This window comes from Elephas maximus, chromosome 14 (assembly GCF_024166365.1).
Source record: "Elephas maximus indicus isolate mEleMax1 chromosome 14, mEleMax1 primary haplotype, whole genome shotgun sequence".
In the NCBI taxonomy this organism is placed as follows: Eukaryota; Metazoa; Chordata; class Mammalia; order Proboscidea; family Elephantidae; genus Elephas; species Elephas maximus.
In genome coordinates, this window is record NC_064832.1 from 96,968,435 (window position 1) to 96,986,150 (window position 17,716).

The window sequence follows — 17,716 nt, forward strand, 5'->3', positions numbered from 1 at the left end:
TATAGCAGGACTAGGTGACTAAGACATCCACCTGTGGTATTTCTGTTATAGCAGCACTGGATGACTAAGACATCCACTGTAGTATTTCTGTTACAGCAGCACTAGGTGACTAAGACATCCACTGTGGTATTTCTGTTACAGCAGCACTAGGTGACTAAGACATCCACTTGTGGTATTTCTGTTACAGCAGCACTAGGTGACCAAGACATCCACTTGTGGTATTTTTGTTATAGCAGGACTAGGTGACTAAGACATCCACCTGTGGTATTTCTATTACAGCAGCACTAGGTGACTAAGACATCCACTGTGGTATTTTTGTTATAGCAGCACTAGGTGACTAAGACATCCACTGTGGTACTTCTGTTATAGCAGCACTGGATGACTAAGACATCCACTGTGGTATTTCTGTTATAGCAGTACTAGGTGACTAAGACATCCACTGTGGTATTTCTGTTACAGCAGCACTAGCTGACCAAGACATCCACTGTGGTATTTCTGTTATAGCAGCACTAGGTGACCAAGACATCCACTGTGGTATTTCTGTTACAGCCGCACTAGCTGACCAAGACATCCACTGTGGTATTTCTGTTATAGCAGCACTAGGTGACTAAGACATCCACTTGTGGTATTTCTGTTACAGCAGCACTAGGTGACTAAGACATCCACTTGTGGTATTTCTGTTATAGCAGCACTAGGTGACTAAGACATCCACCTGTGGTATTTCTGTTATAGCAGCACTAGGTGACTAAGACATCCACTGTGGTATTTCTGTTACAGCCGCACTAGCTGACCAAGACATCCACTGTGGTATTTCTGTTATAGCAGCACTAGGTGACTAAGACATCCACTTGTGGTATTTCTGTTATAGCAGCACTAGGTGACTGAGACATCCACTTGTGGTATTTCTGTTACAGCAGCACTAGGTGACTAAGACATCCACCTGTGGTATTTCTGTTATAGCAGGACTAGGTGACTAAGACATCCACCTGTGGTATTTCTGTTATAGCAGCACTGGATGACTAAGACACCTTCCACTTGTGGTATTTCTGTTATAGCAGCACTAGGTGACTAAGACACCATCCGCTTTTGGTATTTCTCTTATAGCAGCACTAGGTGACTAAGACACCTTCTACTTGTGGTATTTCTGTTATGGCAGCACCAGATGATTAAGACATCCACTTGTGGTATTTTTATTATAGCAGCACTAGATGACTAAGACATCCACTTGTGGTATTTCTGTTATAGCAGCACTAGGTGACTAAGACACTCACCTGTGGTATTTTTGTTATAACAGCACTAGATGATAGGACGGGAGGCTAGAGGTCTGAATTCAGGGTGTCAGCTCCAGGGGAAGGCTCTCTGTCTTGGCTCTGGGGGAGGGTTCCTGTCTCTTTGCAGCTTTTGCTCCTTGGCTCTTCGACGATCTTCCCATCTCTTGACATCTGCCTTCCTCCAGGGAAGCTTGCTTCTCCACTTACTTAATCTGCTCCTTTTACATCCCAAAAGAGTTTAACTTAAGGTAGGCCTACACTAATACTGTCTCATTAACATAACAAAGAAAATCTATTCCCAAGTGGAATTATAGCCACTGTAAAACTTGTCGCCATCAAGTCTACTCTGACTCATAGTGACCCCTGTGACAGAGTGGAACTGCCTCATACAGTTTCCAGGGATGTAAGTCTTTAGAGAAACAGACTGCCACATCTTCTCCCGTGGAGCACCTGGTGGGTTCATACCACAGAACTTTCAGGTAGCAGCGGAGCACCTTAACCACTGCACCAGCAGGGCTCCATATAGCGGTTAAGATTTACAACACATATTTTTGAGGGACACAATTCAACCCATAACATCTTCCTTTTCTTTGTTCCTGAATACCTGTGTTAATATTCACGAAACAGAGAGGCAGTCAAGCATTCTGGGAGTCTCCCCCACCCCTCTACCCACGCACCCAAGCCCCGTTGTAGACCCCGGGATTTCCGGGTACTCCGAAGTCCCAGTCAGCCCCGGCCTTTCGGGAGAAGTGTGAGCTGCTCCCCCGGCAGCGGAGAAGCTGGACCGGCTCTGTGTCTGCAGTACAGTCTGCGGCGGCTGCAGAGCGGGAAAAAGGTAAAAATTCAGGAGTGGAGTTCTCCCCATGAATGGTAAGAATATTATCTCTGATTAACTCGGAGACAAAAAAAAAAAAAAATCCTCCAATCCTTTCTGAGACCAAGATGCTAATTTCAGCAATGACTCAGGATGGTTTACCCCGGGTAGCGTTCTGGCTGACAGACGAGCTGCTTTCTCCTGCTGCCTCTCTCCCCAGCCCTGAGCCTGGAGGCAAACAGCACATGTGCTTTCTAGGGTATAAAGGCCCCTCCGGGCCCTCAGCCGCTCTGTGTAACGGGGCATTTGTTTCTCTTCAGTGAGCCGTGAGCCTGTAATTCCCTTTAATCCTAAACGAGATTTAAAGAGCAGGGACTTCAGCTCTTCACCCTCCCACCTACCCGCTACGGTCTTCTCACAGCCACAGAAAGAGCCATCGGGATTCTTACAATTCCCAGACTACCTGTCTAGTTATTCCCTAAAAAGATGGAAAAAGGGATTTCAGAGTCTCGTTCTACCCCATCATCTTACCCGCTCCTGTGAAGTCGGTTTCTGTTTGTGACGACCTCGTGTGTGTCAGGCCAGAACTGTGCTCCGTGGGGTTTTCAGCAGCTGAGTTTTTTGACAGTAGATTGCCAGGCCTTTCTTCTGATGCACTGCTGGGTGGGTTTAAACCTCCAACCTTTGGGTTGGTAGCAGAGCATGTTAATCATTCCCACCACCCACGACTCCAACTGAGAAAGAAAGAAAGAAGGAAGGAGGGAAGGGAGTGAGGGAGGGAGAGGGAGGGAGGGAGAGAGAAAGGAAGAAAGAGAGAGAGGAAGGAAGGGACGAAGGAAGGAAGGAAAGAAGGGAGGGAGGGAGGGAGGGAGGAAAGGAGGGAGACAGGGAGAAAGGAAGAGAGAGAAAGGAAGGAAGGAAGGGACGAAGGAAGGAAGGAAAGGAGGGAGGGAGGAAGGGAGGGAGGGAGGGAGAGAAAAGGAGGGCAGAAGGGAGGAAGGAAGGGAGGGAGGGAGGAAGGAAGGAAGGAAGGAAAGGAGGGAGGGAGGGAGAGAAAAGGAGGGAGGAAGGAAGGAAGGGAGGGAGGAAGGGAGGGAGGAAGGAAGGAAGGGAGGGAGGGAGGGAGAGAGGAAGGAAGGAAGGGAGGGAGGGAGGAAGGGAGGGAGGGAGAGAAAAGGAGGGAGGAAGGAAGAAAGGAAGGAAGGGAGGGAGGGAGGAAGGAAGGAAGGAAGGGAGGGAGGGAGGAAGGGAGGGAGGGAGGGAGGGAGGGAGGAAGGAAGGAAGAAAACAGTTGTTGTGGAATAGACCCCAGCACATGATGACCCCATGTGTGTCAGGGCACAACTTTGTTCCATAGTGTTTTCAGTGGCTGATTTTTTGGAAGTAGATCACCAGGCCTTTCTTCCAAGGGGCCTCTGGGTGGACTTGAACAGCTAACCTTTCCGTTAGCAGCTGAGCACCTTACTGTTTGCTCCGCAGGAAATCCCCGTCGTCTAGGAACTGCTGAACTGAGGTTGGGTTTGGTTTGGAACCTGTGACTAATTGTTTCCTGACTCCTCTCCACCCAGTCCCAAAGCATTTAGGGTTGGGATGGATTAAAAATTACATACACAATGAAGTACACAGATATAGGTGTGGGTGCTGTTATAAGCCATCAGGTTGATGCCCACTCGCAGTGACCCTAGAGGACAGAATAGAACGGCCGCGCAGGGTTTTTCAAGTTATAGTCTTCACAGAAGCCGATCACCAGGTTTTTCTCCTGTGGAGCCACTGGGTGTATTCAGCCTGCCAACCTTTCATTTAGCAGTGAAGCACTTAACCATTGAGCCACCAGGTTTCCTTGGGTGTGGGTAGAGATACAAGATAAATAAATATGGGGAAAATCCTTCTACTCTGTCTGGTAGGGTCGCCATGAGCTGGAATCGACTCAACTGCAGTGGGTTTGGTTTTTCTTTTGGCCTTCCCTACTCTGAGCTGACCTAGAGGTCCTAATAAAACATGGAAACCTACTAGCAGATGAGAAGCCTTTTTTAAAAAAAGAATGCAGCAATAGCGGGGAAGAAAAGCCAAAACCAAACCCAGTGTTTATAAAGGTCTTTCGCCCATGGCAAGCTGTGTAAGCAAAATGTCACTCTGCCTTGAAATAGCTTTTCTAGTCCAAACATGTTTTTTAAAACAATTCTATTCCAAGCAGGTCTTAACTCAGTGCTAAGGAATCTTAAACCCTAAAACGATCCAAATTTCCCTGCCTTGGGGTCGAGAGATTCAGGCGTTCGGTGCTGTGTGGTTTCCTGACCTCCCCAGTGAAATAGAGGCCTCTGTGTGACTTTTCATTTGATCTCTGCACGCATTTGTCTTTTTCATTATGATACTTGAGGAGTTGAATAATCTGAGCAATTGTCTCCCGGTGACTTTATGTTATAGATCTCAAACACCGTATTTTTATGCATGTGACACAGGCCTGTTGCCAACGCCCCCTCCCCCCACAGGTATTTTCGTAAGCTCGCTGGGCAGGTGTTTTTGCAGCAACACGTAATCCTCCGCTAATCCCTTCAAAGCAGTAAGGGCTCAGTTTTACTGTAAAGGTGATTCTGTGAAAGTGATTTTTTTTTTTTTCAATTTTGGTTCCATGTAATACATTAGCAACGTCAGTGAAGGCTTAGGAAGGAAATACGTTTTATCACAATAAATTAGTCTGTCTTCCTTTTATAGACATGAATTGAATACCTACTGCTTGTGTTGTTGAGGTTGTGTTGTTGGGTGCCATTGAGTCGATTCTGATCCACAGCAACCCCGTGTGACAGAGGAGAACTGCCCCATAGGGTCTCCTGGGCTGCGATGTTTACGGGAGCAGATCACTAGGTCTGTCTCCTAGGGAGCTGCTTGCTGGGTGGGTTCAAACTGCCGGGCTTCAGGTTTGCCACTGAGTACTTAGCCACTGAGCCACTAGGGCTCCTTCTATTGCTTGTAGCTACTAAAATTTAATTTTAGCACAGCACAACTCACAAATTGAGACAAGGAGTTATTACAACTGGAGAGGATGACACAGTCTGCTTTCAAGCTGATCTTTCTAATTTCCTGCTCCAACTGCTGATTGATTTCTCTTGGCACCAAACTAGACATGCAGAGATTTCTACTTGGGTGTTAATTAGCATCTTCACTTCGAGTACCTTCTGACAGTGTTTGCAGAGAACCCTTTCCTAAAGGAGAAACATCTAAAAATTCTAAGCACCCTTACTTATTATACCTGAAGGTGGTGGGGTGGGAAGAGAGGATCCATGGACAAACGGACAAATGCAGGAGGAGGTTGTCATTGCCATTTGACGATCCTGACTCACAGAGACCCCATGTGGGACAAGGCAGAACCACCCCGTAGGGCTTTGATCCCAGATGGGATTCTCAACCGATGATTATATCACCTTCCTCTTACACGTGCCAAACCTGTGGCCTTGGGGCTGATTCTGACTCGTAGCGATCCCATGTGTTACAGAGCAGAACTGCCATGTAGGGTTTTCTAGGCTGTAATCTTTGTGAAAGCGGATCGTCAGGTCTTTCTTCTGTAGAGCCGCTGGGGGGGTTCCAACCACTATCCTTTAGGTTAGTAAGCCAAAAAACCAAACTCATAGCTGTCAAGTCAATTCCAACTCGTAGCAACCCTATAGGACAGAGTAGAACTACCCCGTAGGATTTCCAAGGAGCAGCTGGTGGATTTGAACTGTGGGCCTTCCAGTTTGCAGCCAAGCTCTTAACCACTGTAGCACCAAGCACAAACCACTTGTGCCACCCAGGGACCTGACTAAATAACAGAACAGGGCAAAAATGTGAATGGAGGCTGCAGTAATGGAAGAAAGAGCACCACCATGCTGCGGACACATTGAGGAAGTTTTACAAGATGGTGGCACAGTGGTTAAGCTCCCTGCTGCTAACTGAAAAGTTGGTGGTTTGAACCTACCTAGTGGCTCTGTGGCAGGAAGACTTCACGATCTTCTTCCATAAAGATTACAGCTTAGCAAACCCTACGCAGTAGTTCTACTCTGTCATATCGGGTCGCTATGAGTTGGAATGGACTTGACGGCCCTGGGTTGGGTGTTTTTTTTTGCTTGTTTGTTTGGTTGGTTGGAGTGCAGGGGACTAAAGTGAGAAAGGATCCTTTAGCTGGCTATTTCATGCTTGCAAGGGCAGCAAATGCCTGGATAGTGAAAGGACTCCTGGCCAAACAGTCCTACAACTTTGATTGGGACAAAAAAAATGAGCTGGTGGAAAGAATGGAAAAAAGTATCGTTTGAGATGGTAAATTTTGGTCCTAAAAGAAGCAGACCGAGGAAGGTGCCGGCTGCTGACTCCGACCAAGGAGTCAAATGGCAACGACAATGGCGGTAGCACTTGGGTACTAGTGGGAACTGTGTGCCAGGCATGGTTTTTTAACTGCTTTGTGTATATTAACACATTTAATCATCACAACAGGTGGCCCTGGTGGCACAAAGGTGCACTAGTCTGCCAATCAGAAGGTGGGCGGTTTGAACCTACCCAGCAGGTCTGCAGGAGAAACACCTGACAATCTGTTTCCATAAGGATTACAGCCTGGAACACCTGTAGGGCAATTCTACTCTGTAAGACATGGGGTCAATATGTCAAAATTGATTCAGCGACATCCAACAACAAGAACCTCGGTGAGCAGCCCTGGACAGCAAGAAGCTCTGCGTCGTGAAAGAGGAATTGGTGACAGTTGCCACTCATTTGTTTCTACAAGAACTTGAGCAACGCACAAAGGAGAAAGGCCTGCCAATCTGCTTCCTTAAAGATGACAGCCTAGAAAACCCTATGGGGCAGTTCTGCTCTGTCACACGGGGTCACCGTGAGTCAGAATCAACTTGATCGTAGCTAACAAAGACAACAACAATCATCTCTACAAAATGGTCATACGGGTTATTTGATTTTCCCTGTTTCAAGCTTGGGAGAAACTTCGTTGTGGAGAGCTTAAGCATCAGCTCATCATCCTAAGCTGTCAGGGGATGGTATATTATCTTCCTGGACAAATCAAATCAACCAAAAATAATCAGAACTTTTAAAAGCTCTGGTGATGTATCAAGTATGTATCAGGTATATAATGGATTTCCTGTTAAAAGTAGCCTTTTAGAAAATAGCAGGAGGAAAGAGCCCCTTAACAATAACAACAGAATATAAATAATGCCTGAATAAACTTAATGAGGTTGTGCAGGATTTATTAGTATGAAATTTTACGGAAGGACATAAAAAGTCTCATGGGTAAATCGAGAGAAGTTACATGTTCCTAAGTGGGAATGGTTAATGTTGTCATAATACCTATTCTTCTTGTCTAGTTAATCTATCAATTAAATGCACTATCAATCAACAATCAATATCTGAATAGAATTTTTAAGGGGACGACAGAATGTAACAAAAGTATTTTTTCCTCTTCAAAAATTTTATCAAGGTGAAATTCACGTAAAAGTAACCATTTTGAGGGGAACAATTCAGTGACATTTAGTACATCCACAATGTTGTGCGACCACCCTGTGTCTAGTCCCAAAACATTTCCCTACTCCAAAGTAAAACCCCTTACCCATTAAGCAGCTTCTCCCCATTGCCCCCTGCCCACAGACCTTGGCAACTACCATTCTGTCTACTAGCCTTCTGCGTTTATCTATTCTAGATATTTCATACAACACGGACCTTTGGTGTCTGGCTTCTTTTACTCAGCATAACGTCTGGAGGGTCATCCACGTTGTAGTTTGCATCAGAGCTTCATTCCTTCCCATGGCTGAATGGTACACTGTTGTAAGAGTTTACCACATTTGGCTTATCCATTCATCCATTGATGGACACGTGGCTTTTCTACCTTTTGGTCACTGTGAGTACTGTTGCTGTGAACATGCATATACATGTACTTGTCTGAGTACCTGTTTCCAATTCCTTTGGATGTATACCTAGGATTACAATTGCTGAGTCACATGATAATTCCATGTTTAACTTTTTGAGAGAAAATGCCAAACCGATTTCCACACCAGTTGCACTGTTTTGCGCTCTCACCAACACTTTTAATTTTCCATTTTTCTGATGATGGCCACAGAATGTATACAAAGTGGTGTTCCACTGTGATTTAATTTGCATCTCCCTGATGACTAAGGGTGTTGAGCATCTTTTCATGTGTAGTTGGCCATTTATGTACCTTCTTTGAAGAAATGTTCATTCAAGTCCTTTGCCCATTTTTTAATTGAGTTTTTGTCCTTTGGTTGTTGAGTTGTAAGAGTTCTTAATATATTCCAAATACTAAGCTCCTATCTGATACATGATTTTTCAATTATTTTTTCTAATTATGTAAGTTTTCTCTTCATTTTCTTCAGAATGTCCTTTGATGTACAAAATGTTGTTTTTTTTTTTTTCACTTTGATGAAGTCCAACTTAACTATTTGTTTTCCTTTGTTGCTCATGCTTTTGATGTCATATCTAAGAATCGTTTGTCAAATCCAAGGTCAAGAAGATTTACCTGTGTGTTTTCTTCTAAGAGTTTTATGGTTTTAGCTCTTAAATTTAGGTCATTGATACATTTAGAGTTAATTTTTGTATGTGGTGTGAGGTAGGGGTCCAAATTCACTCTTTGCACAAGGAGATCCAGTTGTCCCCAGCACTATTTGTTGAAGAGATTGTTCTTTCCCTATTGAATGGTCTTGGTCCCCTTGTTGTGAATCAATTGGCCATAGATGCCCGAGTTTATTTCTGGACTTGGAATTTGTGTCCATTGATCTATACGCCAGTACCACAATGTTTTTGATTACTATAGTTTTGTAGTAAGTTTTAAAATCAGGAAGGTTTAGTCCTGCAACTTTTTCTTCTCAAACTTGGTTGGCTCTTTGGAGTCCCTTCAATACCAACTTGAATTTGGGATGGGTTTTTCTGTTTCTTAAAAAAAATTAAAAAGTTGTTTGGATTTTAGTAAGGATTGCATTGAATCTGTAGATTGCTTTGGGTAGTATTAACAATAGTAAGTCTTCCAATCCATGAACATGGGATGCCTTTCCATTTATTTAGGTCTTTAACTTCTTTCAGCAATGCTTTGTAGTTTTCAGTTTACAAGTCTTTCACCCCCTTGGTTAAATTTATTACTAGATATTCTATTCTTTTAGATGTTATTATAAACGGGATTATTTTCTTAGTTTCCTTTTCAGATGTTCATTGTTGTAAAACTTTTTTTTTTTTAATTTTAAGTCACACAAATAATACTCAAATACATAATCTCATGTTAAAAAAAATCATGCATTATAGAAGCTGGCTTTGCTCTTAATCACTACTCAGTTACACTCTTCTTGCCAGAGGTGATCATCAATTTATTATGTATTCTTCCAGGTCATACACACACACATATTTATATACGTGTATATAATAATATAGGTTTTCTCCTTTTTTCATAAATAGTGTCATCGGTAGATATTTTTCTGTCACCTGATATTTTTGCTCATTAACATGCCTTGGAGATATTTTTATTTTGATGTATGAAGATCTGGCTCAATCCTTTTAACCGTTGCAGTGTATTCTACTATAGCCTGCAATATGCTGATTTTGTTGTTTTGTTTTTGCCATTTCCCTATTGATAGCTATGATAGTGAGGAAGAGAGAGTGGATGCCTTGAAAATGAGATTTTGCTGGTGGTGCCATTATTGGTCATGACAAAGTCATGTCACCAAGTTCATCTAACTATGGAAGTATGTGGCTGAATTAGAAAGGAGAGCTTGATATGAAAGATAAAGAAATAGAAAATCCAGAATGTAGAAATATTGTTATTGTTGTTGTTAGGTACCATCGAGTAGATTCTGACTCATAGCAATCCCATGTGACAGAGTAGAACTCCCCATAGGGTTTTCTAGGCTGTAATCTTTACCGGAGCAGAGCACCAGATCTTTCTCCCACAGAGCTGATGTGTGGATTTGAACTGCTGACCTAATCCAAGTGCATAACGATTGTGCCACCAGGACACCATAGTAGGTGTATTATCCGTGTTGGTACTGAAATTATCAAGAATGTTGAAAGGTAGAAAGGCAGAGAGGAAGACGATAATCCAGGTGCTAAAATCTTATCAACTGAGGACGAGTGGCTTGAGTATGGTTGGTGATGATATCAAAGAAGTGAAGTAGATGGTAGAGCTTAAAGATGTGGATTTCAAAGTAACTGGGGTTTGTTTTAGGGAGAAAGGATTAAAATGATTAAAATTTTGCTAAGGACAAGGAATGTTGGTAAATACAGGAAAATGGACAGATACACTCATACATGTCTGGTCATAGTAATGGACACAAGAAGAAAGAAACAACATTTGGAACCCATAACTGGCATTTTCCAAAAACTTTAGATGTTCATTGAATGAATGAATGAATTTAAAAAAAAGTGTTTTTAGGTAATTCCCAAGGGAAAAAATTAGTTTTTTATAAAAAAACTAATTTATTACAAACCCATTGTACTAACTGGTACATGTTGTTGTGGGTGCCATTAAGTCGTCTCTGACTTGTAGTGACCCATGTGACAGAGTAGAACTGTCCTCTAGGGTTTCCTAGGCTGTAATCTTTATGGAAACAGATCTGCAGATCTTTCTCCTGGGGAGCCACTGGGTGGGTTCAAACTGCTGACCTTTCAGTTAGCAGCCTAGCGCTTAACTATTGTGCCACCAGGGCTCCTCGATGGCGTATCAGACTCTGGATGAAGTGCAATCATTGTCATGAGGAGGAAAGAATTTTTTTTTTTTCCCACTAGACGCCCCCTCAGGAAAGGTCGGTCCTGTTGTTTTTTCTCATCGTTTTAACACTCACATAGCTTACCACAAAGTGTGATTGCTAACTCATCTCAGAAGGGGTTTTTCTCATTGTTAATCCTGAAGTGAACAGCAAGCTTAGACAAAGTGAGACAGAAATGAAGAGTAGTGGGGGAAGTACTAGCAACTAAGAGGGCTCTGCTGATTCAACCGAACTCATAAGATGATCAACATGGGAAGATTTTTGTGAAGGCGGTGAAAGAACTGAGCAGCCTCCATGAGGTGACTCAAGAACCCAATATGAAGGTACAGGGTCTGGAAGCAGAAGGCTGTGAAGATGTAAACTCCTGGGAATTCCTGGAAATCCTGGAAAATGGGCTGGGATTTTAGAAGTCATGTATCACTATCCAGTTCTCCAATGGCAGAGTAGGTGTGCTTGAGTTTTGTCAACTTAATATTTTTACTATTCTCATTTTTTTTTTTGTTTGGTGTGCACACTTCTGTGCACTTGAAAAATATGTTCTCAAGGGAAAAAAATTACACAGGAATTATTTTTTGCCATGCATTTTACAAGCTGCTTACATTACTGGCTGCACTTTCTGTTTTTTCCTGTAAAGATTTAACTGACCACCCCATGCCTACTTCATTTTCTAATATCTCTTAATAGTTCCTGTATTTAACACTTGGCCCCCTTAGTCCATTGGCAGTAGTGGTTTGTTTTGTTCTGCTTTGTTTTAACAAACTGAAGCCAGAATCTTAGTACCTGCAGCTTGATGATCTAAGTGGTGTATACTATGAGAAGGTTGTTGTTGGCTGGTGTCAAGTCGATTCCAACTCACAGTGACCCCAGATGACAGAGTAGACCTGCCCATGGGGTTTTTAGGGCTGTAACTTTATGGAAGCACATTGTCAGGTCTTTCTTCCCTGAAGTTGCTGAGTTGGCTTGAGCTGCTAGCCTTTCACTTAGCAGCTTATTCTTTGCTCCACCATGAGTGGAAGCTTTATTTGCCCTTCTGTTAAATTTCTGGACAAGCTGTAGTTAGCCACTCCCTCTCACAACCCTTTATCACCCCAATTGATTATTTTATGAAAATGTAAACTCTGAAATTAGACACTACTCATTTTGGAATAATTAATCAGCTAGGTCATCAATTATCCATAACCCTCACTCATGGGTGAGGTTTGAGAAGCACCATTTGTTTTCCTAAAGGTTAATTCAAGTCCTTGATGCTTAAAACCCTTCACGCTTATTTTAGGAATTAATCAAACTTCAAGGTCAGTTTCCACTTACCTTTGCGATACAACAGATTATTTGATTGCTTGAAGATGCTCAAAGACATAAAAAGACTTATAAATACTAGATGAATTGAATAAGATAATAGCAATGAAGGTACAATTTTTGTAAAAAAAAAAAGTCATAAATTTTAGATAAAACAAAACCTAAAATTTTGATTAATTAAAAAAAAAAAAAAGAGTAACTCGCAGATAAAAATATTTGAAAGGAATCAGCCTGAATTGGCAAGGTAGCCTCTCAAGTACCAAAAAAGCCAAACCAGTTGCCATCCTGTTGATTTCAAGTCATGGTGGTCCCATGTGTGTCAGAGTAGAACTGTGCTCCATAGTGTTGTTGGTGGTTGATTTTTTCAGAAGAAGATCGCGAAATCTTTCTGTGATGGCATCTCTGGATGGTCTGGAACCACCAACCTTTCTGTTAGCAGTCAAGCGTGTTCACCAACCAGGGACTCCATTTCAGTAGAGAATTGTTTAATTTATAAGTTTAAAAATTAGAGTCTTCTTATCTTTTTTCCCCCCAGGCCACAGTCAATGGCTATAAGATAAAGATCATAAACTGCCAAACAGAATCATGTGTCTCCGGAGGCCATTGGGGGCTTCTTTCCTTTCTGAGGCCAGAGTCCCTGTGCGCTCATCAGAGGGGACAAGAAGGGTCTGTGGAAGCTCAGGAGGCAGACCCTTGCTTCCTTTACCTCCCTTTTACTGCTGTAGCTATAAAACCAAAACCATAGTTACTAAGAAAGCCAGCTCATTACCTTCCACAAAACATATTTTACCAGATGAATCCCCAAAACTATTGCCCTGAGATAACTTTAAACAATAATCTTCAAACCAAAAATATCCCCTGAAGTCTTCTTGAAACCAAATGATAGTTTAGCTTAATTAGTAAACAATGTCTGCCTTGAGCATTGTGCTTCTTTAAAGAATGGTCTATATTTGATCAAATTGACAACACCAACTCGAAAGGTTAGATGAGAGACTTAGGGGGCAGTAAGTTTATGTGAATGGTGGAGGAATGATTTGGAGGGGGACAGTGAGAATGATTGTCTAACTTGAAGAATGTAATCAGTGTCACTGAATTGTACATAAATTGTTCAATTGGTGTGTTTTTGCTGTACATATTTTCAACAACAAAAAATTAAATGTTAAAGAACATATTTTACCAGTCTCCAGCATTAATTATCCTTATTCTACAATGTTTTATAATAATTGCCCCCTAGGTGGTACTGAGAATCTGAATAGAGTATGTTGGATTACGGTATTTTTATACAAATAATATGACGGCATTGGGTTTAATATGTACCTTCTGCATTTGTTTGCCACCTGTGCCCTCCCCCAGAGAGATATTTTTGTAAGCACACTATGCTAATTTTTTTTTAGGGACATATTTTTAAAAATTGGCATAATGGCCCTTATGAAAATACCTCACAGGAGAGGGAGTTTTGCAAACAAACGTAGAAGGTGCGTGTTGTTTTCTTAAAAATATGGTAGCCATATTTAAAACAGAGCTTCAAGTAGCACATGTGTGTACACATATCCTACCGCCTTCTTGAAAGCAGACCAAGGACCTGAGGATCAAATCGTTTGAATGAGGCAAAAATTAGACAAAACCTCAACTTCACTTTCTCTTTGCACCAGTTCTTACCCACAAAGTTCTCTGACCCTTGCATAAAAATAGGTCATTGGGCAGAAGCTATTCCCCTTTTTGGCCCTCCAGACATGACTATGAATGTCTGAATGCTAGGAGTAGAAGCTATGACCACTTTTATTTTGTCATCCATTTCTTCATAACATATATTTTTTAATTTATTTTTGGTGGCAATATATACAAACATGCACCCATTGAAAATTTTCTACATACACAGTTCAGTGACATTGATTACATTCTTCACATCGTGTCACCATTCTCACTATCTCTATCCATACTATTTCATCGTCATTAATTTACCCTGTCTGCCCCGAAGTTCTCATCTATGCTTCAGATGAACAGTTGCCAGCTTGAATTCATACAGATGATTCTTCGTAAGAGCGCTTGCCGTCTGAGTTGTCTAATGCTCTTATACAAGGCTTCCCCTGGAGCTGGCATCTGAGTTAGGACTTCTAGCCTACTGGACTGTGAGAGAATAAACTTCCATTTCTTAAAGCCATCTACTTGTGGTATTTGACTCAACGTCTCTAAAAAAAAAAAAAAAAAATTACTTCAGATGTTAGATTAAATACCACCACTTCAGAGAGGCTTTTTCTGACCCCATACCACCCAAATTATTGCTATCAGTACACCAATTGCCATTGAGTTGATTCCAACTCATGGTGACCCCATGTGTGTGACAGTACAACTGTGCTCCATAGGGTTTTCAACGTCTGATTTATTGGAAGTAGATCACCAGGCCTGCTACACTCTTAAACAGATTTTAGTAGCAGAACTCTTTTTTTTTTTTTTAATAAAATCACTAGTGGAATACCACTGCAAAGTAAGTAAAACAGAGTTTCTGTGATCGAAGCTGGTTAGGGCCTGTATTCTGCTCACTCAGCTTCCCTGTTAACACCTCTATCCCTGAGTTGTTTTGTTGCTGTGTTATCCTCCAGTTAACCTGACTCACAGCAACCCCACGTGACAGAGTAGAACTGCCCCAAAGGGTTTTCTTAACCGTAATCTTTATGAAAGCAGATCACCTGGTCTTTCTGCTGCAGAGTGGCTGGTGGGTTCAAACTGCTGACCTTTGGGTTATCAGCCGAGTGTTAACCATTGAGTAACCAGAGCTCCTAATCCCTGAGGGGCCCCCAGGTATTCCCAGGAACCCCCTCCTCATGCCAGGGCTCCATGAAATATGGTTTAAAAAACATTGTCTGGTGGGGCAATGGGCAACTGCCTACGACCTAGCTTTGCATTCCCCTGCCTTGTTAATCAAACATAAAGACATGTTCTTTTTACTCAACAGGTAGCCTGTGTGCAGCTTGACAGAGATGTCAGCATTTCCCCTTTGTGTCCTAAAATTTCAGATACACAAACACCTTACACTGTGTGTCTGCTATGTTCTTGGTATAAAACTTCTGTGGCTTATACCACAGCTGCAGTGCCATGGATACTTAAATTAAAACTCGATTATTAATAATAATAATGACCAAAAACCAGTTGCCAACGAATCAATTCCAACTCATAGCGACTCCGTAGGACGGAGTAGAACTGCTCCATAGGGATTCCAAGGCTGTAATCTTTACGGAAGCAGACCCACCCCCAAAAAACGAGCGGCTTATGGGTTCAAAACACCAAACTTTCAGTTAGCAGCCAGGCACTTAACCACTGAGCCGATAATAATGAATGTCTCTTAATTGCATCTAAAGATAAAAAGATAGTTATCCTTAATTAAATACCTTGACATCTCAATAGAGATCCCATTACCATTGCCTTTATCCTTTTATACCTACACTGTACCATGTAGGATAAAGAAGGCAATTTATACTTTTGAGAAGTCAAAAAAAAATTATTTTTAGCTTATTTAAATTCCACTGAAATACTTCAATGAATAAAATACTTGAAAAAAATAAAGAACTTAAGTCAGGTTGCTTATTATTGGTTGAGCATTCCGCTGCTAATCAAAAGGACAGTGGTTTGAACCCACCAGCTGCTCCGTGGGAAAAAGATGCGGCGGTCAGCTTCCATAAAGACATACAAACTTGGAAACTTTATGGAGCAGCTCTGCTCTGCCCTACAAGGTCTCTATGAGTTGGAAAGCACTCAGCAGCAATGGGTTTTTAATCAACTTACTCCTACGATGGTGTGGGAGGTCATATATTCACATGTGAAATATACAACCCTTGACAGCACACTAAAGTTTAAATAGTGACTTACAGGACAAACTCCCAGATTTTTCTTTTAGAATTCAGTCAAACTATATTTCCTTTGTTCTGAATGTTTTTTTAAAGTCGTGGATGATTCAGCTCCATCAACTGCACAATAATGAAGACGTGCACAAATTTTCTCTTTAGAATCACCAAAATATAGACAAGACAAGGTGCTTTGGTAAACCTATTATACGGAGATCATAAAAGCATTTTCTTTCTAATATCACAAACAACTAACATTCCCCTGGTGAAATCCAAATAAATGTAAGTGATTTCAAATGTTGATCTCTGGTTTAATTTTATTGGAACTCCAATTTAACAGCTTGTGTCTTGCATTTTAAGGATCGAGTTGCAAGTCACTATATCAAACATGCAGCATGAAAGACAAGGCAGTGAATTGAACTAGTGGCATTCCACTTGACAAGTGCTCAAGTTCAAGTAGATTTGGAAAGGAAAGGTGATCAAAAGAGAGCAACAGAAGAAGACATCTTCAATGAGAAGTAGATGTCAGGAGTATAGATGTATCTCAGATCATCTCTGAGTTTGTACTGGGTTTACACCATGTCTATCCTTCTAATCTTCTAGGCTTCGTCACATACTTTGGAATGTTATGAGGAGGGATCAGTCCCTGGAGAAGAATATCATGCATGATAAAGTAGAGGGTCAGCTAAAGAGAGGAAAACCCTCAACAAGATGGATTGACACAGTGGCTACAATGATGGGCTCTAGCATAGCAATGATTGTGAGGATGGTGCAGAACTGGGCAGTGTTTTGTCCTGTTGTCCGTAAGGTCACTATGAGTAGTAACCGACTTGATGAAACCTAACAACAGCAGCCATTTTTACAGGGGCAGATCACCAGATCTTTCTTCCAAAGAGACACCGAGTGAGTTGGAACTGCCATCTTTTTGTCAGCAGCCAAGGCACTTAACTGTTGTACCACCAGAGCTCCTTCAGCTTCTAGTAAACCAAAAACAGACCAAACCCTTTGCTGTAGAGTCAAGCCTGACTCATGGTGACCCTCAGGACACAATAGGACTGCCCCATAAAGTTCCCAAAGAGCGGCTGGTGGATTCCAACTGTCAAGCTTTTAGTTAGCAGCTGAGCTCTCAGCTTGTAGATGAGCCTGTTGCTGTTGCCTGTCTTCCTCTGCCCCTGTGTGTGTGTCTGTAACCACCCTGGTCTTTTGATAAGATACCACTCAGAAGTGACCAGGTTTAGGAACCACTCTACACTGGTATGGCCTAATGAACAGAATGAAAGAAAACCTCTATTTCCAGATAGAGTCATATTTACAGGTACAGAGGTTAGGATTTCCACACATGTTTTCAGGGGTTACAATTCAATCCATAACAATGGAGATTATATGATCTACTTCACAGCATTTTTTGTAAGAATTAAATTCCATTATTCTACATAAAGCACTTAGCATCACATAGTGAGCTTTTCATAAATGCTTGTATTATTGGCTGAATGGTTAAGCACTAGGCTACCAACCAGAAGGTTGGAGGTTTGAGTCCACCCAGAGTCACCTCAGAAGAAAGACCGATGATCTACTTCTGAAAAATCAGCTATTGAAAACATTATGGAGTGCAGTCCTACTCTGACATGCATGGGGTTACCCCGAGTCAGGAAAGACTGGACACTGGTTATTATTAGAAAACAATTTTTGAGAATTTTCATATGCCAGTCACCGAGAGAGATCTGGAATGTAAATATGAGTAAAAGAGTCTATGTTTTC

At 41.8% G+C, this 17,716-nt stretch overlaps 1 long non-coding RNA gene across 1 annotated transcript in view; it reads left to right on the top strand.

Moving 5' to 3' along the window:
- The first annotated feature begins 595 nt into the window (after positions 1-595).
- Positions 596-17,716, top strand: part of LOC126058074 (uncharacterized) — a 488,418-nt gene continuing 471,297 nt past the window's right edge. Inside the window, exons 1-2 of the long non-coding RNA XR_007513082.1 lie at positions 596-695; positions 832-877. This is a non-coding gene — a long non-coding RNA (uncharacterized LOC126058074). The remainder of the gene's footprint in view (positions 696-831; positions 878-17,716) is intronic.